Here is a 22,130-nt window from a genome sequence, read left to right as displayed (position 1 = left end):
TAGAGGGCACCATTTAGCCAGATTAGGTAAATATGCGAACTAAAATATTGAATGCTATATGATTTCCTTATGCTTTAATTATATAAACATATTATTGCATTTAAAGAACTGTGTCGGGTTATTCTTTGAAGAATTTCAATGTATATTGTTTAGAAGAATAAGTGTTGCTATTCCCAGCAACTAGCTGATCCATGGCCAATAGTATGGGAGGAACTGCTAGGTTATAATGGATTGAGATCCTGGTGAGGTAGGGAGGTATAGGAAAACTTGTTGTTACTCATCAGGTGATTGGTGCACTCTTCCTTCCATTTCCAGCGCATGGAATAAAGGAAAGAACTCCCCTCTCTTGAGGACCATTGATCTGAAAGTAGAATGAATGATTGGTGTTATGGGCCCCACCAGTGAATGAGTGAATGATTTGTGGTCTGGTCTGTAGCGAGGGGATCTGTAGCGTTCAGCGCTGGAGCACCGGCACTCACTGCTTTTATTCATAAGCCTGCTGCTGCTGCCAGCTCGACGTCGTCCTATACTGCTGGTCACAGAGGGTAACTTGTGAGGTGCGTGTGTGCCGGGGCGTGGCGTTTTGGACAAAACCTATGCACGCACACACGCTGCCGCAGCTCCTACCCCTGCAGAACCAAACCCCACCCACCAGCAACACTGAGCTAAGGGCCGCTGCCTAAAGCAAATCCATATGGAAAATGGCTTGATTTATATTGGATCTCAACACTTTACTGAGGACTCGGGAGGCGAACAATAGTGTCTGCGCCAGGTGCGCCTGCAGTCAATGAGGTGATTATATTTAGTTTGTCATAGACGTGCAGACGTGTGGTGTAGACCCGGCCCTAATAAATAAGTGCCGGTGCTAAGCACCGGCACAAATTAAGCACTGGCTGCTGCACCACTGAAGACCCACCGCTACAAAGCAACAGGTGTGGAGGCAATTCTAGTAACGCTAGGTCCATTTCAGCTAAAAACATATTTTGTTTAAAATATGTAAATTATGCAGATGTTAGCTTATGTGGCGAGCACGGTAAATCTAAACTTATGAGGAAAACGTTGCAGCCACAAAATCGCAGACCCTGGAAACTGCAGAGGGCAAAGCCTCCTCCAAAGAGGATTAACCTGTCCCGTGAACCTCACCCAAGACACAGGCTGAGTCAGTGCTGGAAACAGAAAAAAAAGCATTTGCAATGTAATAGGTCTCGCATTTATGCGAGTTTAAGCGATTGGCATTGTAAATGGCAATGCATTTTATTTATGTTTCAAAAACCAAAACATTAATAAAAGGCATTGTCATTTACAATGCCAATTGCTCAAACTCCCGTAAATTCGAAACCTGTTGCATTGCAAATGCTAGTTTGCCCGTGCTACACTAAACTGATGCAGACCACGCTGTAAATTAATTAAATAAAGCAGCGCGGCCACTAACATAAAAGAAAATAGTGCTCACGCACTAAATAACGGAGAACATGAAATGAGTCAAGTAAAGATTCCAGTTGTTATGGGAGGTAACAAATTGAGACAAGGCATTACCCAGGAGGGACTAACAAGCTACATAATGAATTGGAATTCAGCTTTAAAGAAGGGAAATGACACCAGCCAATTAAAAATATAGGCGGAGAGTGGGCGGGGCTTCCACTGCATACTCTATTACAGCATGCCTCGTTGAACAAGCAGCACATGCTCGCTGCTGCTAGGCTAGACCTGAAAAGACTCCAGGAACCCATAAATAAGGGGCAGAGACCGAGGGGAACAAGAAGAAAGGGAGGGCGTTGAGTCATGAGAAGCAGAGACCCGGAGTCATGAAGTGGAGTCTGAGACTCAATTTAAACATGCATTCTTTTTTTAAACCTCTTCCTCCACAGAAATGGCAACAAGGATAAACATGATCCTAAATATATTGAAGTTCAAGTCATAGGTCACAATCAGGCTTCATTTTAAAATACCTCACAGGGTTAAGCACCTGCTGCAGAGATATTGATATTCCTAGCAAGTTTGCGAGTATAACAGACATACGATAACTTAGGTGGTTAATGCACTTGCTGGAGAGATCTTTGTGCAGTTTAGTCGTGGGGTTCATGCCTCACGCAATCGGTTGGATGATTAATGTTCCTGCCGCAAACCAAAGAGTGTAACATTTGTATCACATTATTGTATTGTGTGGAGATAGCTCAATAGGCTACAGCTTATGTTGCAGAGGTCACTGTGTTACCTGCAGGTCACAAGTTGTGATCCTTGTAATATAGCTTATTGAGTTACCTGCTTGCAGCTGCAAGGCATACGTTTAGAGCCTTGCTGTTTTTAAATCTTTCATTATTTTAAAGTTTTGTAAAAGGCTTCAATCAATGGGAATATATGGGCTAAAGCACTATGTGCCATATTTTATGGCTAATGGATGACACAAAGGAGATCTGTTACCATATAGAGGAATGAAGCAAATGGCCAAGTTCCTTTATAATGTCAGGTAACTCCAACATGACTTGTAACATCCTTTTACTATACATAGAGGGTATTCTATTTTTTCTAATACGTGGTCACACCACCACTTTTCCCTCTAACCACTTACATTTTTGGTGTCATTCTCTTTCATGTTAATTGCAGGCAAGAAGACTGAAAGCAGAATCTGTAGTGAAAAATTATATACACCAAAGGCATTTAGTAAATTTTGCAAAAAAATATTAGTATCAGTTGAAAGTAAGACAGAATAAAAATGCTCTACATTGGAATGTATGGAAACATGCACATAATCTATGTTTCCTGTAATGATCAATAAAGTGGAAAAAAGAAATATGTTGGCATACGTTTCTCCTTTCTGTTGATTATTTTGTCAATTTAGAAAGAATATTAGAAGAAGGAAAAGCCAGTTTTCATGTATCTTGTTTAAACTGCTGCTGTAATTAGGCTCTGTGACCTGCCCCACACCTGTCAGTTCAGCAACTACGTAATTTCTTTATTACAGGTCACTATCAGCGTCACAAGCACCTGTAATAAGGAAATTAGAAACACGCTTTTTCACAGGGATTGCAGGCCCTTATGCATTGTAAATACTTATTAGTAAGTGCTATATGTGTGCGGTAAAGTACCCCCCTGCAGTACAATATAAGGATATTGCAAGTTACAGAGGAATTCTGTGACCATAAAGGGGAAGGCTGAATTCCTTCACAAGGTCATGGAACTCATGGAACTCCGAGGTGACTTGTAGCATCTTTCTAGTGTACGGCAGGGATACTTTATTCCATATGATACATGGTCACTCCATCCTTTTCTCACAAACCACTCACATCATTAATGCATGGCTCTTTCATAAGAAAGCAATAGCATGTTTGCAAACATGAAGAATACAAGTAGGAACTGAGGTGCAAAGTTAAACAAACTAAAAAAGCAGTTAGATATTTGTTGCAAAAAGATACTAGAATCAGTTTAATACAAACCAGATAAAAAATGCTGTAGCTCAGAATGTGCTGAAATATGCAGAGGGCTTCTTTTCTATAAGTACCTAAGGAGTACAAAAAATAAACATGTTCCAATAAATATCTATAAATATTACCGTTCATCTAGAAAAAACAGAGAAGAAAGAAAAGCCACATTTTGTTTTTTTAAACTGCAGCTTTCATTATTCTCTCTGTCCTTGCATTCTCTGTGATTGTGGTTCTGCTGCAGGCGTTGCGAAGTCCGAATTCAACTGTAATAAGTTATTGCAATTGAGCAGCTATGTCATTTCTTTATTACAGTTGACTAGATTCGTTCCACGTCACCTGCAATAAGGAGATTAGAGACATGTTTTCATATAGGGATTGCAGGATCCCATGTATTTTAAATGGTAATTGATCTTTATTGCCATTCATACAGTGCATACTCAGCTTTGAAAAGTCAAAACTAGCCTTCAAATCATTGTTTATTTCTGAAACACTTGTTTTGTCACAAGATATGTAATTGGTTACTAGCTATTAGGCTCCAGTTAGGTCCCAGCCAGGGTGACTCTTGAACACAAAAATACCCAGACACAATTGGAATAGTGGGCCTGTTTGCAATAATACAAAATTAGTCTACTGAAAAGGTGGCTATGGTTTGCTCCAGGAACTTCTAACCCATTGGTTAGTGAGTACCCAGGACTCATCTCGAACTCTAACTGGTGCCAGGCATAAATATGTCACCTCCAGGCACCCACTTCAGAACACATTCTGGACCTGTGCAAGATCAAATGAGGACTGGACCTGATGTGACATGACAGGCGCTCTGAAGGACTGGCCCCGTTCCCTCCTGTGCTAGGGACGAAGAAGTGGACTCTAAGGGTCAGTTGGCTGACCTCCTCTGTGGCTTCAGGGAGACAACAATCAGCAAGAGACCTTTTTCTGGAAATACCCAAGTGACGAATGGTAACTGCATCTCGACTGTTCCCTGCTGTTCACCTTTTCCTGACATCCAGTGAGTATCTAAGTGCCTCCCCTGAGGTCCTGTGGATCTTCAGAAGTTTACTCCTGTGGTTGTTTGGCCACCAGAAGAAAGTTTGGAAACTTCTCAAAACATTTCCTCTGTGACAAAGGGACTTAGATACTTTTTCAGACATTCAGACTTTCACACAAACCAATTAACTTGGTGTATCCGACCTTGCCTCCATCGTAGTGAAATCGCACATTGGTTTAAGTTTACCAAGACGATTGACTATCACTGATACCCTACTTTCTCTTGGTGTTATTTCCACTTAAAACTATAACAATTCATATCTCCAGTTTCCTTTATTGTTTGTTTGTCATTTGGGTGTCTTTAGTTTATTCAATTTTGCTCTTTTTTTCTCATTTTGATTTTCATTGTTTGGCATTTTCACTCTATTTCACCTTTGATACGGCATAAATACTTTTACATTGTCCTCAGTTAAACCTGCCTGCCCTGTGCCATATCTACCAGGGGGTTGAGCTCGTCAAGGGTTGTGAGTATTCCTTAAAATGGGCAGTCTACCAACACAATTAATTATCAAATTCCTTCTGCTTCACTTATCCCCACTTCCATTAAGAACTGTGAGAACCAGCAAACAACCTGGGGAGCCATACTTCATTGAGCCCTTAAACCCAGGGGGGTCCCTTGCAACAGAGGGGATGGGAGGATAAGTAATATGTTCTACAGTTGTTAAACATCACTGAGCAGCTGCTGAGCATGACAGCTTCACCCGACCCTCCTGTAATGATCATCAGGAACTTTGCTTCTCTAATTGCTCTATTTCCCCTGTGTCTCCCCCTGGTTCTTGATATCATGTTTCCACACAATCAAATCTCCGTTTTTTCAGATTGTTCTGAAATATAGCTAGGAAGAAAAGTGATTCCCTGTGACTATCTCCTTCTAATGTTCATCCCCTGAAGGAAACCTTAATCATCATCTTCTTTACATATCTGCTGCTGAGTCATTTTCAAACCCAAAAGAGATGGCTTCATTGACAATATTCTAAGTGCCATCATATCACAAAGTTAGCTTATATAAAAAATAACATCCATTATTCTTCCTTGCATTGATAACCTTCTCAGATATTGGATCAATCATTCAATCAATCAGCATCTGTAAAGCGCACTCTATAACCCCTAGGAGTATTTGGGTGCTGTATCTCTGTCAAAGAGTCAGGTCTTGAGCCTCTCTCTGAAGTATGCCAGCAACGGGGCTGTATGGAATTGGAGGGGGAGGTCGTTTCAGGTCTTGGTTGTGATGTAGGAGAAGGAGCAGGTGTGGTGGATGCGCGGGGTTTGTGCGAGGGTGAGTGAAGAGGAGCGTAGGTTGGTGGAAGTTCAGTCGATGGTTGATCTTATGGAGGGCTTTCTAGGTGTGCATGAGGATCTTGAAGTGGCATCTCTCCTGGATGGGGTGCCAGTAGATATCAAAGAGGTGGGGGCGATATGGGTTCGTATGTGGAGGTCCAGGATTAGTCTGGAAGCAGTGTTCTGTGTGGTCTTGAGTCTTCTGAGGAGCTGAATGGGGATGCTGGTGCAGAAGGCGTTGCCGTAGTTGAGGTGGCTGATGATGAGGGCCTGAGTGAGGTCTTTCTGGTGTTGGTTGGGATCCTTTTGAAGATTCTGCGGAGCATGCGAACTGTGTGGCAGCAGGAGGAGGCGACTGCTTTAACTTGTTGTTTCATGGCCAGTTGGTCCCAGTTCTACCGGCCACCAGCTGTGGTCCCATGAGGAGGTATTCTTGCCGATGATCAGCACCTCAGTTTTGTCGGAGTTTAATTGGAGGCAGTTGTCTTTCATCCATGTGGCTCCATTGGTCATGGCTCTGAAGACGTTGGTTTTGCTGTTGGTGGGGTCATTGGTGAACAAGAGGATCATTTGAGTGTCGGCTGCATGGGAGATTATGGTGAGTCCGTATGATATGAGGATGTCTGCGAGAGGGGTCATGTAGATGTTGAACAGGGTCAGGCTGAGGGATGATCCTTGTGGTATACAGCATATGATGTCTTTGGTTGTGGAGGTGAAGGGAGGCAGTTGAATGCTATGTGTTTGTCCTGTAAGGAAAGAGGCGATCCAATTGAGGCCATCTTGCCATATGCCTATGTTGTAGAGTCTATTAATGAGGGTGCTGTCGAAGACTTTGTCGAACACAGCGGAGAGGTCGAGGATGCTCATGGCCGCTGATTCTCCATGGTCGAGGAGTGTTCTGATGTCGTCTGTGGCTACTATCAGCGTGGTACAGAATCCTGACTGTGAGGCATCCACTAGGTGGTTTTGTTTATGGGATTAGGTGAGCTGCTGGTTGATGTCTTTCTCAAGAACTTTGACTGGGTGGGGGAGCAGGGAGATCGGATGATCATTTTTGAGATCATTGGGCTAACAGAGGCTTTCTTTAGGACTGACGTCTGCGTTTTTCCATCTTCCCAGGAAGGTTGCTGTGGAAATGCTGGTGAGTTGCATGCTGATTGGGTTCATTGTGAGCCTGTAGAGGAGGTGGGGGCATGGGTTGCTGGGTGCCCTGAAGTGGATGAAAGACATGATGGCTGAGGTGGTGAAGGCAGTGAGCTGTGATCAGGTGGTGATGTTTGGCTAGTGTTTGCTGTTTGGTTGAGGTTGTCAGGGTTGATAGTGGAGAGTTGGATGTTGAAATTGTTGTAGATGTTGGTGATCTTGCTGTGGAAGTAGTTGGAGAGGTTGTCACAGAGTTCTTGGGAGGGGTAGATGGTGTTCACCATGGCTGTCAGGTTTGAGAATTCTTTGACTATTTTGAAGAGTTCCTTTGTGTGGTTGGCAGCGGAGTCAATGCGGGTTTTGATGGCTGCTTTCTTGGCTTCTTTGAAGAGCCAGTGGTAGTTGCTGAGGGCTATTTTGTGAGCTGCTCTTTCGGCTTGGTTCTTTGTAGCGTGCCATCGTTTCTCTAGTTGGTGACAGTTGTACTTGGTGGTCCTGAGTTCTGGGGTGTACCAGCTGGTATGTTAGGGTCTCTTGTGGTTTTTTTGTAGGTTTCAGCAGGGCAACTTTGTCAGTGCAGTCTGAGATCCAGGTAGTGAAGTTCTGGACAGCATGGTTGAGGTCTAGTGATTAAGCCTGGGCAAAGCGCTACGCTACGCTCGCGTAGTTTGCGAAGTTTGCGCTACTTGGCACTACGCGAATTGCACGTAGCACAGTGCAAACACGCGTAGCGTAGCGTTGCGTAGTGCAGTGGCCATTTTTTGCTTGCTCGCGGTCCTCAACATCAAGTTGGTGACCGCAAGCAAGCAAAATAACATCCCGGTGAGACTTTTTCCTCGTTCGCGATCAGCAACATCAAGTTGGCGATCGCGAGCGTGGAAAATAAACCTCCCGGTGAGATTTTCAATGTGGGGAGGCCAGGTTTCTCATTGCGAGTGGTCGCGTATGCTCGCGACCGCTCGCGATGAGAAACTACCAGTCCACGTTGAGAAAGCTGCCGCTCGAGTAAAAATTTACTTGAGCGGCAGAAAACTACAGCTCGCACTGTGCAAGATGCAGTTTTCAATGATTGCACAGTGCCGGATGCTGGTCCGCACTGTGCAATCATAAAAAACGACATCTTGCACAGTGCGAACAGGGTACTACGCAGTTCGCAAAGTGCTACGCATAGCTCGCGTAGTGTGAAGTGCACTGTGCGTAGCTACGCGTAGCGCTACTTTGTGAACTACGTCCAGGGTTACTATTGATGCCTCAGGTTAGGAGGTGGTGAGGGTCTGTGACCATTGAGTGTGAGAAGTTGGTCTGGCATTTGCTGTCCACTAGTTATAGTGGGCACCTTGCACCAGTCCAAACAACCCATATTGATGATAGGTGTAAAGACAACCTTTATTGAAAGCTATCCTAGTGGTAGCTATGGAGAGCAGCCTTCAGGCTAAGTCATGAAGGAGTGTAAAGCAGCTTGGTTTACCAGATTACAACCTCTTGAATTACTAATTGAAAGGAGAACCACAAAAGGTATATTTATAAAATATATATATATTTATTTCTAAACACTCTCTACTAACCTATTTATGAAGTTAGAGGGCAAGGTACACAATAATACAGTTCTAAAACAACAGTAAATAGCCCAATATACAATAGGCCCTAGGGGCGGACCAAACCATATATTAAGAAAGTGGTATAAGAACCCTGACTTCACTAGACACAGTGCCTAGAGCACGTAGAATCGCCGGGACCCCAAAGAACCACCCAAGGTAGAGACACAGGAGACCCACGGGGGATGCGTGCAGTGTGAGAACACAGGCGCGAGCCCCGTACTATTCTATGGGAAAGTCACGGTTGGAATGTTAGAAGTTAAGGACACTTAGGAGAGGACTTTGAGCAAACCCCTTAGGGGGTTCTAGGGCCAGCACCCATGGGAGCACTGGAGTGCTCGAGTTACCTCACCCAGGGAAGCCAGGTGCATAGGTGTCAAATGGTGTCGGGTATCATCATGGATTTAAATGGCGATCTGCTGCAAAGTGCTGCTGCCGGGAAGGAAAGACGTATTCAGCGTGATCTAAGCCTGGATCCAAGATCTGAAGAACCTGAAAGCAGAGGAGACAGAGTCTGGGTCACTTGCCAGTGACCAGGGGCACAATAGACAAATGCCCACCGATTTCGGGTGTTTCAGGTACGAAGAGGTGAAACTTGACTCTGCAGCCACAAGGACCAGGAGGTGTAGATGACAACCAAGAGCTGTATTCGAGCTGTCCCATAAAGGGTGTCGAGTGCTGTAGTGTCGGTGCCCAGATTGGACCCAACAAGCCTTGGCAGCAGCAACCCACGCAGGAAGAGAAAAGATGCTTCGGTGCGGACCAGCAAGGTCCTGGGGACTCCTCAAGCAATGGAGAGTCAGGCCATGTCTGGAGCAACCAGGTAAGCCCAATTAGAAGTAAAGTAGCCTTCATAGAGACCCACCAGTCGACGGACTAGGGATCGCAAAGGGACCTCGAGAGAAAACACAAATGGCCAGCTCACGAAACACTCGTGGAGTGTAGGCGGGCAATCTTCAGTGCAAGTGCTGCTCGGGGACAGGGCTACAAGTAGCCCAACGCTCAGATGCAGGAGTCGCTGGAAAGCTGATGCTTCTGCAAATGGTCACAGTGTCCAGGGGTTTGGGTTGCACAGTCGCCACGAGGGATACGGACCTCAGACTTGCTGTGGACACTGATCGACCTCTAAGATCACAGAAACCAACCTCCTGTGTTGCAAAGTTTTTTGGAGTCCGGCGGGAGCTTTGGAGATGCAAACCAGACAGATGCGTCTTTGTTGCCTGCCTTGCAGGGGAGTAACTCCTTTACTCCAAGAGAGATTCTTCAGTCATCTAGTTCAATGTAGATGGTCGAAGTTCCAGGATTCAGTATCAGAGTTTCATTCAGGTGTAATCTAAAGTCTTGTAGTCAGGGGTTCCTTCTTTATACCCAAGGAAGGGGTTGGACATACTCTGGGGACCCACCTATGGGAGGGTCAGGAAAGAGGGGTGGCTACACCCATTTCCTTTGTCCAGTTTCATGCCAGAGCAGGGGCTGGTAGCCCCTGCAAACGGTTTGAACTGGACTATGCACAGGGACACCAAATGTGCCCCCAGTGCTGAACTTCAAATCACTCTTGGAGTGCACCCACCCAGCCCCAATACACTAAAGCCTGTCTGGGAGGTGGTGACGTCTCCTTCTGACAGGAAACCTATTGTCCAGGCCTCCCCTACCAGAATTTCTTCCAGCAGCAGGAGGGCAGACTCGTGTCTGTGGCTGGCAGCATCCATTTTGTGATGCCAGGGCTCTGTTAGCTGGTTCCAGGTATACCGGTGCTGTCATGTCTCTCCCTCCAGAAGGGTGGAATTATACTCCCACACCAGTTACTGGTGTGGGGGTATGATTCCAAGGTGTTTGACACCAAACACAACATGTTTCCGTGCAGCCATCCCAAAGTTAGCATTAACCGTTTGGTTATAATGCGCTTAAGAGTATATGGTTTGGCTGCATCACAAACAACCCCAGAATAAAGGTTCTGAAGGCTGCAGAGGGGCTCTGCTCATGCATGGGCACCCTCTCACATAAAACCCAGCACCCGCCTTCACGATTAGTAAGGCCTACCATAGCGGTGACTGATAGGTTTATATGTGCAGTCAGTGATCTGAAGAGATATAGTGAACCTATATCTCAGTAAGGGGTGCATGCACCACCTTACCCAGGCTGCAGTAGGAGTCCTGTGGTGTCATTTGGGAAGGCTTCCCCGGGGTGGCATAATACATGCTGCAGCCCTTGGTAGGCCTCTGGGCTACCTATGCCCTGGGTACATAGTATACCATATACTAGGGACTTATAAGGGTACCCCAGAATCCAATCTTGAGTGTACCAAAAGTACTTGTTATCAATTTAAGGGAGAAAGCAGATAGGCTGGGGTCCTCAATAGCAGGATCCCAGCCAGACTAAGTCAAAAATCAGCAAAACACCAGGAAAAAAGTGGGGGCAACCATGCAGTCCAATTCTACCTTCCAACATAACCCCACCCCCCCCAAATGAAAGGAGATAAGGCTAACCTTGGGCAGTTGAACACCTATTGACTAAGTGGCCATATAAGGAAGAACCTGCACTAGCATGGTTACCCCCTGTCTTATGGTCCACTAAGCAATCCCTAACCCCAAGGGTATGGGATGATCTCCACCATGGGGAATCACTAACTGTGGTGTGTTTTAGCAAATTAAAAGGCTGGTGGGGTGTCTGAGTATAAAAATTAGGCCCTAACAAAGTTGGTCTCAGCTTCCTCAGATCACTGGTCACCATGGAAGCCTTTCTTTCATTGACTGAGTTGTATCTGGCCCTAAGGGTCAACCTTTGGCTGTTTACAGCTGGGGGTTGGGTCCCTTTGGTTGGAACACTGGGAGGACATTGTCGGTTTGGAACCTTTTGGTCCCAGGTTTGCCTTTGCCCAACAGAGTCCATCTGGGGGAGGTCCCTACCCAAAGGTAAGGGGGAATCCCTCAGTGTGTTGAGGAATTTCCACCTGGCTAGGGCTACTAGACTGGGTGCCTCTAATCTGTTGATGGGGGGTTCCTATGGACAGGGGGCCCTGTGGGGTCCACTGACCTCCCTGACCTCTGCAGCCCTGGGCATACTGAGGCAGGGTAGAGAGAGCCAGGTTACCTGCTCCAGACTGGGTACCACCTTGGAAGGGTCCCCTGCAATCGGGGGAGTGGCCAGGCCAGGCCTGACTACCTCTGGGGCAGTTCCTTCAAAAGGGGTAGAATCAGTTCCCTGAGGAGGCTGAATCTTACCTATAGTCTGGGGGGAAGAAGACTTTTCTTCATCCCTTGTGCTCTCTTGTGGAGGAGAGTGGTCCATTCTTTCAGGCTCCATCACTCCAAAATGCTCTTGGGGGTGGGCTGTGGCCATCACAGCCCCACCAACTCTCTCAGGGATGCCCAGCATTCTCAGATGGACTTGGTGTTCAACTTCAGCCCATGCTGAAATTTCCATATCATTGCCCATCAGGCAATCTACAGGCAAGTTTGGGGACACTGCCACTCTTTTTGGGCCTGTGACACCTTCCCAGCTGAGATTGACTATGGCCATGGGGTGATCTGTTCTGACACCATCAATGTTGGTAACCTGGTATTTAAACTCAGGTAAAATCTGGTGAGGGGGGACTAGTTTCTCTGTTACCATGATGACATTAGCCCCTGTGCCCCTGACTACCACAGCTTTCTGACCGTTAATCAGTGGCACCAGTCTGTACCTACTCAATGCATTGGAACCCATGGTAAAAGTGGCAAATCCCATGCAACCATCACAAACTTCGGAGGGGGACCTGTCTAAACTAGGGCCCACCTCTGTTCCCCATGAGAATGCACCTAACGTTTTGGGTGCAACACTACCGCCTGGGGGATTACCACTAGTAGTACCAGGAGGAGTGGTAGTATTAGTTGGAGGAACATTTTCTTTATTGCCAATCCTGGGGCAACTGGGATCAGTTTTCCAGTGGCCAGGCTTTTTACAAACATGGCAATATGGTTTCTTTTCAGGAGAGGGAGGAGTTTGGGGTCCACCCCCAGAAGAGGAATTTTGGGGCCGTGTAGAGGACTTGTTTTTAGATTTATCCGTACCTTTCTCTTGAGACTTGGTAGAATCTTTCTTCTGGTCACCACCCTGATTCTTAGGCCTTACCCTGGTTCTGACCCGATTGTCTGCCTTCTTTCCCAATTCTTGGGGAGAGGTCACATCAGAGTCCACCTGGTACTGGTGTAAAAACTGTTTTTGACAATTATTAAGGATCAGCTCCCTCATAATCAAATTGTACAATCCTAAAAAGTCATGCACCTTGATGCCATGTATCCAACCTTCCAGAGCCTTATTAGCACAATCTAAAAAGTCAACCCAGTATTGAGTCTAAGTCTTTTGGGTGTCTCTGAACTTCAACCTGTACTGTTCAGTGGTTAGGCCAAACCCATCAATCAGAGCACTCTTCAAGACTTTGTAATTGTCAGCATCCTCTTCTTTAACAGTGAGGAGCTTGCCTCTACCTTTGTCTGCAAAGGAGAGCCACAAGATTGCTGCCCACTGCTCCCGAGGGACCCTCTGTACTTTACAGGCCCTTTCCAGTGCAGTTATCCATTTGTGGATGTCATCCCCACTCTGGTAGGGAGGGACAATCTTGTTTACGTGCCTATGGTCATGAGTATGCTCTCGACCTCTAGGGACCCTGTTGCTGCCATCATAGGGCTCTACCCCCGATTTATGTGAAGATCTCTGGAGCTCCAGGGATTCCCTGTCTAATGCTAACTGGTCTCTCTTGATCTTAAGCTTAGCTTCCTCAAACTGGATCAGTCTGCATTTTCTCTCCTAAGAGGACTCCCTCCTCTAGGGGAAAATGGTCCTATGAGAGACAGAGGTCCCTCCAGATGCACTAGAATGATTAGACTACATTGAAGGAGATCTTGATCTTCTTGGCACACCACCAATCCTTCCAGGTTGGGTGTAGAGAGGGTCACTGAGGCCTTCTCCCTCACCATCAGGATGGATTGGATTTTCCAGGGTAGAATCCTCTTGAGCCTCCTGGTCAGCGTCAGAGTCATGATCATAGGTGTGGTCAACTCTTGGCCTTTTCTCTTCTGCTGCCTCACCCATCTTGCCTACCTCATCAGACTCTGGGGTCTTCCTAAGGTCATCAGCAAGCAACATCTTTATGAGATGTTGTGCTGTTGGGCTATTCCCTGTCTTCAATTACCTTGAGGAACACATTGTCCTCAACTCTTGGTATGTCATATGATCATACTTAGAGGGGAGAGACCCACTGGGTTCTGCCCTTGAAGACATGACTAGTGTGGTGTGGTGTATGCACCTACCTACTCTAGTGAGGCCTACAAAACTCTCTTGATTTGTAGAAAGGTTGTGCTAAGCCCTTGACACTCAACTCTAAGTTCAGTAGAACTTACTGTATTCTAAACTTGATTTATATGTACCTATAGTGGTTTTCAGTTAGTCACTCAGAGATTATCTGGTAAAGCGATAGCAAGCTTGAATCCAACCGCTGCACACCAATGTTAGAATTTGGTCTGGCATATGCTGTCCACTAGTTATAGTGGGCATCTTGTTCCAGTCCAAACAACCCTTATTGATGATAGGTGTAAAGACAACCTTTATTGAAAGCTATCCTGGTGGTAGCTATGGTGAGCAGCCCTCGGGCTAAGTCTTGAAGGAGTGTAAGGCAGCTTGGTTTACCAGATTATAAACTCTTGAATTACTAAATGAAAGGAGAACCACACAAGGTATATATATATATATAAAATATATGTATTTATTTCTAACCACTCTCTACTAACCTCTTAATGAAGTTAGAGAGCAAGGTACACAATAATACAGTTCTAAAACGACAGGAAATAGCACAATATACAATGGGCCCTATGGACGGATCAAACTATATATTAAGAAAGTGGTATAAGAACCACGACTTGACTAGACACAGTGCCTAGAGCACGTAGAATCATTGGGACCCCAAGGAACCACCCAAGGTAGTGACACAGGATGCCCACGGGGGACGCGTGCAGTGTGAGAACACAAGCGCGAGCCCCGCACTATTCTGTGGGAAAGTCGCTGTTGGAATTTTAGAAGTTAAGGACACTTAGGAGAAGACTTTAAGCAAACCCCTTTAGACTTAGGGGGTTCTAGGGCCAGCACCCACGGGAGCACTGGAATACTCGAGTTAGCTCACCCAGGGAAGTTGGGTGCATAGGTGTCAAATGGTGTCGGGAATCGTCGTTGATTTCAACGCCGATCTGCTCCAAAGTGCTGCTGCCGGAAAGGAGAGAAGTGTCTGGTGTGATTCAAGCCTCAATCAAAGATCAGAAGAACCTGAAAGCAGAGAGGACAGAGTCTGGGTCACTTGCCAATGACCAGGGGCACGATAGACGAATGCCCACCGATGTCGGGTGTTTTAGGTGCGAAGAGGTGAAGATTGACTCTGCAGCCACGAGGACCAGGAGGCATTGATGACAACCAGGAGCTGGATTCGAGCTGTCCCATGAAGGATGTCGAGTGCTGTGGTGTCGGTGCCCGGATTGGACCCAACAAGCCTTGGCAACAGCAACCCACGCATGAAGAGAAAAGATGCTTCGGTGCGGACCAGCAAGGTCCTGGGGACTCACCAAGCAATGGAGAGTCAGGGCACATCTGGAGCAACCAGGTAAACCCTATTAGAAGTAAAGTTGCCTTCACAGAGACCTACCAAACGACGAACTAGGGATTGCGAAGGGACCTCAAGAGAAAACACAAAGGGCCAGCTCACTGAACATTTGTGGAGTATAGGCGGGCAATCTTAAGTGCAAATGCTGCACTGGTCAGGGCTACAAGTAACCCAAAGCTCAGCTGCAGGAGTTGTTGGAAAGCTGATGCTTCTGCAAATGGTCGCGGTGTCCAGGGGTTTGGGTTGCAAGGTCGCCACGAGGGATACGGGCCTCAGAATTGCTGTGTGCGCTGATCGACCTCTAAGACCACGGAAAACCACCTCCTGTGTTGCAAAATTCTTCGGAGTCCAGCAGGAGCTTAGGAGATGGAAACCGAACAGATGCGTCTTTGGTGCCTGCCTTGCAGGGGAGTAACTCCTTTACTCCAAGGGAGAGTCTTCAATCATCTAGTTTAATTGTAGATCGTCGAAGTTCCAGAATTCATTATTAGAGTTTCGTCCAGGTGTAATCTAAAGTTCTGTAGTCAGGGGTTAATTCTTTATACCCAAGGAAGGGGGTTGGACATACTCCGGGTACCCACCTATGGGAGGGTCAGGAAAGAGGGGTGGCTACACCCATTTCCCTTGTCCAGTTACGCGCCAGAGCAGGAGCTGGTAGCTGCTGCAACCGGTTTGAACTGGACTATGCACAGGGACACCAAATGTGCCCCCAGTGCTGAACTTCAAAGCACTCTTGGAGTGCACCCACCCAGTGACAGGAAACCTATTTTCCAGGCCTCCCCTGCCGGAGTTTCATCTAGCAGCTGGAGGGCAGACTTGTGTCTGTGGCTGGCAGTATCCATTTTGTGATGCCAGGGCTCTGTTAGCTGGTACCGGGTATACTGGCTTCATGTCTCTCCCTCTAGAAGGGTGGGATCATACTCCCACACCAGTTACTGGTGTGGGGGTATGATTCCAAGGTGTTTGACACCAAACACAACATGTTTCCGTGCAGCCATCCCAAAGTTAGCATTAACTGTTTGGTTATAATGCGCTTAAGAGTATATGGATTGGCTGCATCACAAACATCCCCGGAATAAAGGTTCCGAAGGCTGCAGAGGGGCTCTGCTCATGCATGGGAACCCTCTCACATAAAACTCAGCACCCTGCCTTCAGGATTAGTAAGGCCTGCCATAGGGGTGACTGATAGGTTTTAAAGTGCAGTGATATGAAGAAATATATTGAACCTATATCTCAGTAAGGGGTGCATGCATCACTTTACCCAGGCTGCAGTAGCAGTCCTGTTCTGTCATTTGGGAAGGCTCCCCAGGGGTGGCATAATACATGCTGCAGCCCCTGGTAGGCCTCTGGGGTACCTATGCCCTGGGTTCATAATATCCCATATACTCGGGACTTATAAGGGTACCCCAGAAACCAATCTGGAGTGTACCTAAAGTACTTGTAATCAATTTAAGGGGGAAAGCAGATAGGCTGGGGTCCTGAATAGCAGGTTTCCAGCCAAACTAAGTCAAAAACCAGAAAAACACCAGGAAAAAAGTAGGGGCAACCATGCAGTCAGATTCCACCTTCCTACATTGAGCTTCGGTGACTTTGCTCCAGCTGCAGTGAACGGCGATCTGCTGCGTGGTGGTGGTGAGCAGGGCGTCAGTGATGGTGAAGTGTACGTCGGTGTGGTCGGTCCAGGTGAGTTCTGAGTTGTGGCTGAACTGGGTTCTGTCCCTGGAGGTTGAGATGGATCGAGTGTGTTTCTTGACTTTGTGCATGGGTCGGGTGACCAGTTGGGTGAGACCGATGTTGTTCAAGTTCTCCAGGAGGGCAATGGAGTTGGTGTCATTGGGGTCATTAATGTGGAAGTTGAGTTCGTTGAGTAGGATGTAGTGGTGTGAGTCAATTTGTAGGGGGCAATGTGGTTGGGGACGGCATCGCAGAATGTCGCACGGGGTCCCGGGGGTCTGTAGGTGAGGGTGTCTGTTATCATGGTCTTCACCTTAGTTTGTAGTAGGAAGTTGAGAGGTTCCATGAGAGGTGTGGGGTTGTCATTTGTTTTGGTATATCTGATGGTTTCCTTGAAGAAGATGGCGATGCCGACACCTTGTTTCTTGGCGCGGTCACAGTGTATCTTCTTTTAGCCTTCGGGAGTGGCGGTGGCAATGTTGGGGTTCGAGGAGGGGTTGAGCCATGTTTTGGTGATGAAGGCAACATCAGTGGAGAGAGAGGTAATTGTGTCCCAGATTTCTGTGGCATGTTTCTAGAGTGAGCGTGTGTTGAGCAAGATACAGTTGAGCAGTTGCGGGGTGTTCTTGGATTTGTGGGCCGCAGTGGTGCCGGATCTTTTGTAGGTTACAGGACAAGTGGCATTGTCGTTAGGTGAAAGGCCCTTTGGTGGATTGTGGGGAGGAGGAGACACAGCTGTTTCGGCATTCGGGGTCCAGGAGTTCCTTGGCTGAGTAGCGCCGGGTGGTGGGAGGGTCAGGGGTCCTGGTGCTGGGCGCTGTACAACCGGCGGTGCGTTTGCCTCTGTGTGGTTGTGCTGCATCCTTCATTAGCAGTCCTGGTGGTGGTCCTAGTGCAGGTGACGCAGGGACAGCAGGTGGTGCAGGGACAGCAAGTGATGCATGAACAGCAAGCAGCGCAGGGACAGCAGGCAGTGCAGGGACACGGTCAGCAAGCAGCGTAGGTATAACAGGCTGTGCAGGGACAGTAGGCGGTGCAGTGACAGGGACAGCAAGCAGCGCAGGGACAGCAAGCAGCGCAGGGACAGCAGGCAGTGCAGGGACAGCAGGCGGCGCAGGGACAGGAGGTGGTGCAGGGACAACAGGCAGTGCAGAGACAGCAAGCAGCACAGGGACAGCAAGCAGCATAGGGACAAGTGGGTACGGTACCTTGAGCTTGGGGTCAGATGAAAGAGGGGTGGCCCAGCCCAGCCTCCTCCAGGTCCACTCTTGGTCCGCACATGTACTGCAATGTGGGAGTTGCAGACCCACTATATCCTGCATGGGAGGCATGGAAAAAGCTATTCCCAGCTGGCCATGCCTCCGGGGCTGCTGGGAAATGTATTCTGGTCTGGTAGCGGATGGCCGGTCTAGTCAGGAGGAGGGTTGGGGCCTCAGGGTGTTGGCAGGGCGGCAGACAACCTCCTTCAATGAAGCAGAAGGTTGGTTCCCGCGATGTGGGTGCCACAGGCCTACTATATCCTGTGTGGGAGGCACGAAAATAGGTATTCCCAGCTCGCCCCACCTACGGGGCTGCTAGGAAATGTAGTCAGGTCCAGAAGCGGCCGGCCGGTGAAGTCGGGAGGAAGGAGGGAGTGTCCTGGCATTGGCAGGAGGGCAGACACCTCCTTCAATGAAACAGAGGGACACTTCTTGTCTTCTTTTGCCTACTTTTGTGCCTCTCTAGCTCAAACACACAAAAGGTGATGGGAGAAATGCTTGCAAATAGTCTACTTCAATGGCAATCACTAGGGGTTACAATTGCAGTATATCATTTTTCATCCACTGTGCCACTCTATGGAGAGACTGGCATTATGCAAATCAGTACCTACCCTGCTTTCCATAACAGCAGTTCATTCTGAACTACCAGATGATCTGCCCTTCAGAGGGGAACACTAGCAACCCCAGGCCGGTCTGATCTTGTTAGGTCTCATCAGTCAGGTGTAGCTTGGATCATGTGGCACAGCTAGCAAGGACCCATGTCTGTACATACCCTTAGCCACTGAAGGCATAACATCAACAACACAATAAGTGATGAGAGGAATGCTTTGGAATAATCTAAACCACAGGCAATCACTTTTGGGAGCATTTCAGGACATAATCTTTCACCCACTGTGTGACTATCAACATAGACCTGCCTTATGCAAATCAGTGCAGACCTTGATCCTCGTGGCAAAAGTGCATCTTGAATGCCCTCTCCAGAAAGAAACACAGTCATCTTCAGACCATTAATGAATGAATGAATTATTTATTTGTATGGTTAATAAAAACCAATACAAAAACAACCAATATATATAAATATAAAAAAGAATAAACGTGGATAAATATATGTACACAACATATTCATAAAACTTCCTTTCCTGTTATTTGTTTAAAACAATGGAAATAATAACAGTCTTTTAGGCTCAGCAAGTCAGTCTTTCAGTGGTGGCCAAACTGGGTAGGCTCCTCACCCGGATGATTGCCGTAGACAACCAATATAGACTTATCCATAAGAGCTGTGAGGGAATGAGAAATAAACTTAGCAAAGTTGGCCATGTGCTTTACAGTGTCCAATAATATAACTGTTGGACTGCCTCGTTTTCTGTGCGCATGCCCAGTTGATGGAGAATGGGATTCGGCGAACTAGCCGCAAGGCGGGACAGCAAAGTAGGATGTGAGCCAGCGACTCTCCGTGATGACCAGTCTTACTTTCACCATTGGGTACAGTTCTTTTAGGGGGAGGGGATGTAATCTGACTGCAAGAATCCTATGTAAGGCTAGTCTCCCCACTGGCTCTGTAAGGTGTAGTTTAAGCACAAGTGATGTGTGGGGGGAACTTTGGGTCTCGTGAAAGCCTCTGGGTGCCAGAGCTTCAATGTCCAACATACGAGAGCATGATCGTACTTGCTTTTTTATTGCTATTTTGATGGTAGCATTCTTAATTATGTTGAATTCCCAATTCTCTGTGGCTAGTTTCAAGAGTTCGTTGGCTGAGGCGAGGCCAGTAGACCATGGATTGCCAGGTTGTTGAAAGATATAGTTGATAACAACCATCATCGCGTGCTCTGGTGCAGCAGTTGTTGAATAAAAGTATTTAGCTAGAGCCGCTAATTCTTCCAAAGTTTGTCAGTTGAGATTGAATTCCAGACAAATTAAAGTATTCCTGGTGCAGGCTGGTAGACAAAATAACTTTTTGTAAGATGCACAATGTATCTTTTCCAGGTCCTGTGCAAATTTACCTGGAAACGCCTGTAGCGCATAGTTGAGGGAAGGTAGTAGTTTTGCCATCAAGACTCTTTGAATGGCCGTTGTTGTTGGGCTTTCTAAGATGGCATAGAGTTTGCAGATAGCATAGGTGACCATTTTCCCTTTCTGCTGGAGCTTGTGGCGGTGGATCCGTGAGCGGCCAGTTTCACAGATCCAAACCCCAAGATAGTTATTCGATTGTGCACAATTTAGGATCAATGGGCCCAGCCTCCACTTTGCCACTTTTTTTCGGATAGTGGCCAAAGATCACTATCTTGGATTTAGTTGGGTTGGTGACCATCTTGTTTTTGGCATTGTACTTTGAGAGTGCAGTCAATGCTTTTTGGAGACCAAAAGCTATTCTTCAATGGGCACCGGAGGTTTATTCCTTCTGGCATTGCAAAATGTAGTTTCATCTTGTTCTCCATACAGCATGCAGCTGCTTTTGCTGTGTGTACCGTCCATCCATCAAATTTTAACAGATGCTCGTGTATAGAATGAAATTGCATAGGCTAGTTTGTAGAGGTGCCAATACCTTCTCAAATTTCCAAAGCTTCCTAAGACAATTCCTTCAGGATTTCTTGGAGCAGAAGGCCTAAAAGATAATCTGGCCAAGGTAGCACAGTAAAGCATGTAAGTAAACAAAAAAGTGACTAAAGTATACAAAACAATTATACAAATATACGCTGGAAACAAGATATACCTGGCTGATGAGCACTAATCAAGGCCAAACCAGTCCTGGACTGCTTGTGTTCCGGTACAGGGAGGATCTGGCCTGGCAGCTTGGGCTGGACTGTTCCAACTGCAGGAGGTGCAAGACAGATTTGTGTATGACTGGGTCCAAACGTAGGTTGCCTGGTGTGCAAAATACTGATTGATTGGGATGTGGAGCTAAGTGATTAACAGGGTCTTAGATTAATCCAAGCATTCAATCCATCACTTTTTTGTATACTACATGATAGTACATTGACAGGTAAAGTCAAGCATAAACTCCATTCTGTCCAAAAGGTTACTGGGCCATCCGCCATAGAGTCTGGCAACTCTTTGAGCTTTATACCTCACTGAAGCTGTCTCTACACCTCTGCATTGCCAATAAAAGACCAATCATTCAGAGTATGGGAAACCTTTAGAACATTTCAAGGAATTCACAATCCAATGCAATATTATTTCATCAAACCAATATCTTATTATTTGGAAAAAATGAGAAAACAAGGGACTGATAGAGGTTACTGTCAATAGCATATATTCACAATTCCTATGCAGTGGTCTGTGAATAAGTGAATAAAGTGCAGACAACGTTGTGCTCAAGTAAGTGAACAAACATTTACACTGTGTATATATAATAAAACACTATAGAACCCCCTGGTTCTATACATGATTTACAAGTGTACATTTTATGATGCTGTAGGACAATCAGCAGTTCCTGCTAAAATCACTATATCTGAGAACCAAGAGGGTCTTTGCTAATATTTTCACCCCGTGTAATGAAGGGATATCCTCAGGACCAAGTCCTCAGACTATACAACCTACATACAATGGAGACAGAAACCCAGAAACAATCATCAGTCCCAATCATTCCTACAACATATTAGTATGGCAAACTCCGAGAATAATACGTTACATAATCACTCACCCATATGGGAGTAATGATCTGCGTTCTGTTAAGTATACAGCCACATCCTAAGTATTCAATCCTTGACCTATAATGATATCATATTGCAAAGTAACTTTATAAATCTATAAGTTCTACTAATATAGTAAAACCCATAGCCAAACCCAATGTGCCTTATGCCACCAGCATTGAGGACAGGACAAACTGTATAGCTAGTAACCAATTGTAGGAAGCTGGCTCTTTATATACTACACAAAAATAAGGTATACTGTGCACAGAGTCCAGTGGATCCCCAGAGGCTTTACAGAGGCTAAAGTAGATAATACTAATGCTGTCTTTTGGGGTGGTGTGGTCGAGCAGTTAGGCTTATCAGAGGGCTGTGTTAAGCATTAGTTCTAAACATTCAGGCAACAAATGATTACACACACTCAATGACTAAATCTGAGATCAATTGTTTGTAAAAAATATTAC

At 46.3% G+C, this 22,130-nt stretch overlaps 1 protein-coding gene across 2 annotated transcripts in view; it reads right to left on the bottom strand.

Annotated features, from left to right (window-relative positions):
* The window catches only part of SCN3B (sodium voltage-gated channel beta subunit 3), a 941,302-nt gene that overhangs the window by 179,848 nt on the left and 739,324 nt on the right, over nt 1–22,130 (bottom strand). Inside the window, exon 9 of one of the 2 annotated variants that reach the window (XM_085647252.1) lies at nt 3,435–3,499. The exons of the other annotated variant lie outside the window; for it this stretch is intronic. The gene's annotated coding sequence lies outside the window, so the exon portion shown is untranslated. The remainder of the gene's footprint in view (nt 1–3,434; nt 3,500–22,130) is intronic. 2 annotated transcript variants of the gene reach the window in all.

Source organism: Triturus cristatus, chromosome 3_2, assembly GCF_964204655.1.
Source record: "Triturus cristatus chromosome 3_2, aTriCri1.1, whole genome shotgun sequence".
NCBI classification, from domain to species: Eukaryota; Metazoa; Chordata; class Amphibia; order Caudata; family Salamandridae; genus Triturus; species Triturus cristatus.
This window is presented reverse-complemented; position numbering and strand designations above follow the sequence as displayed.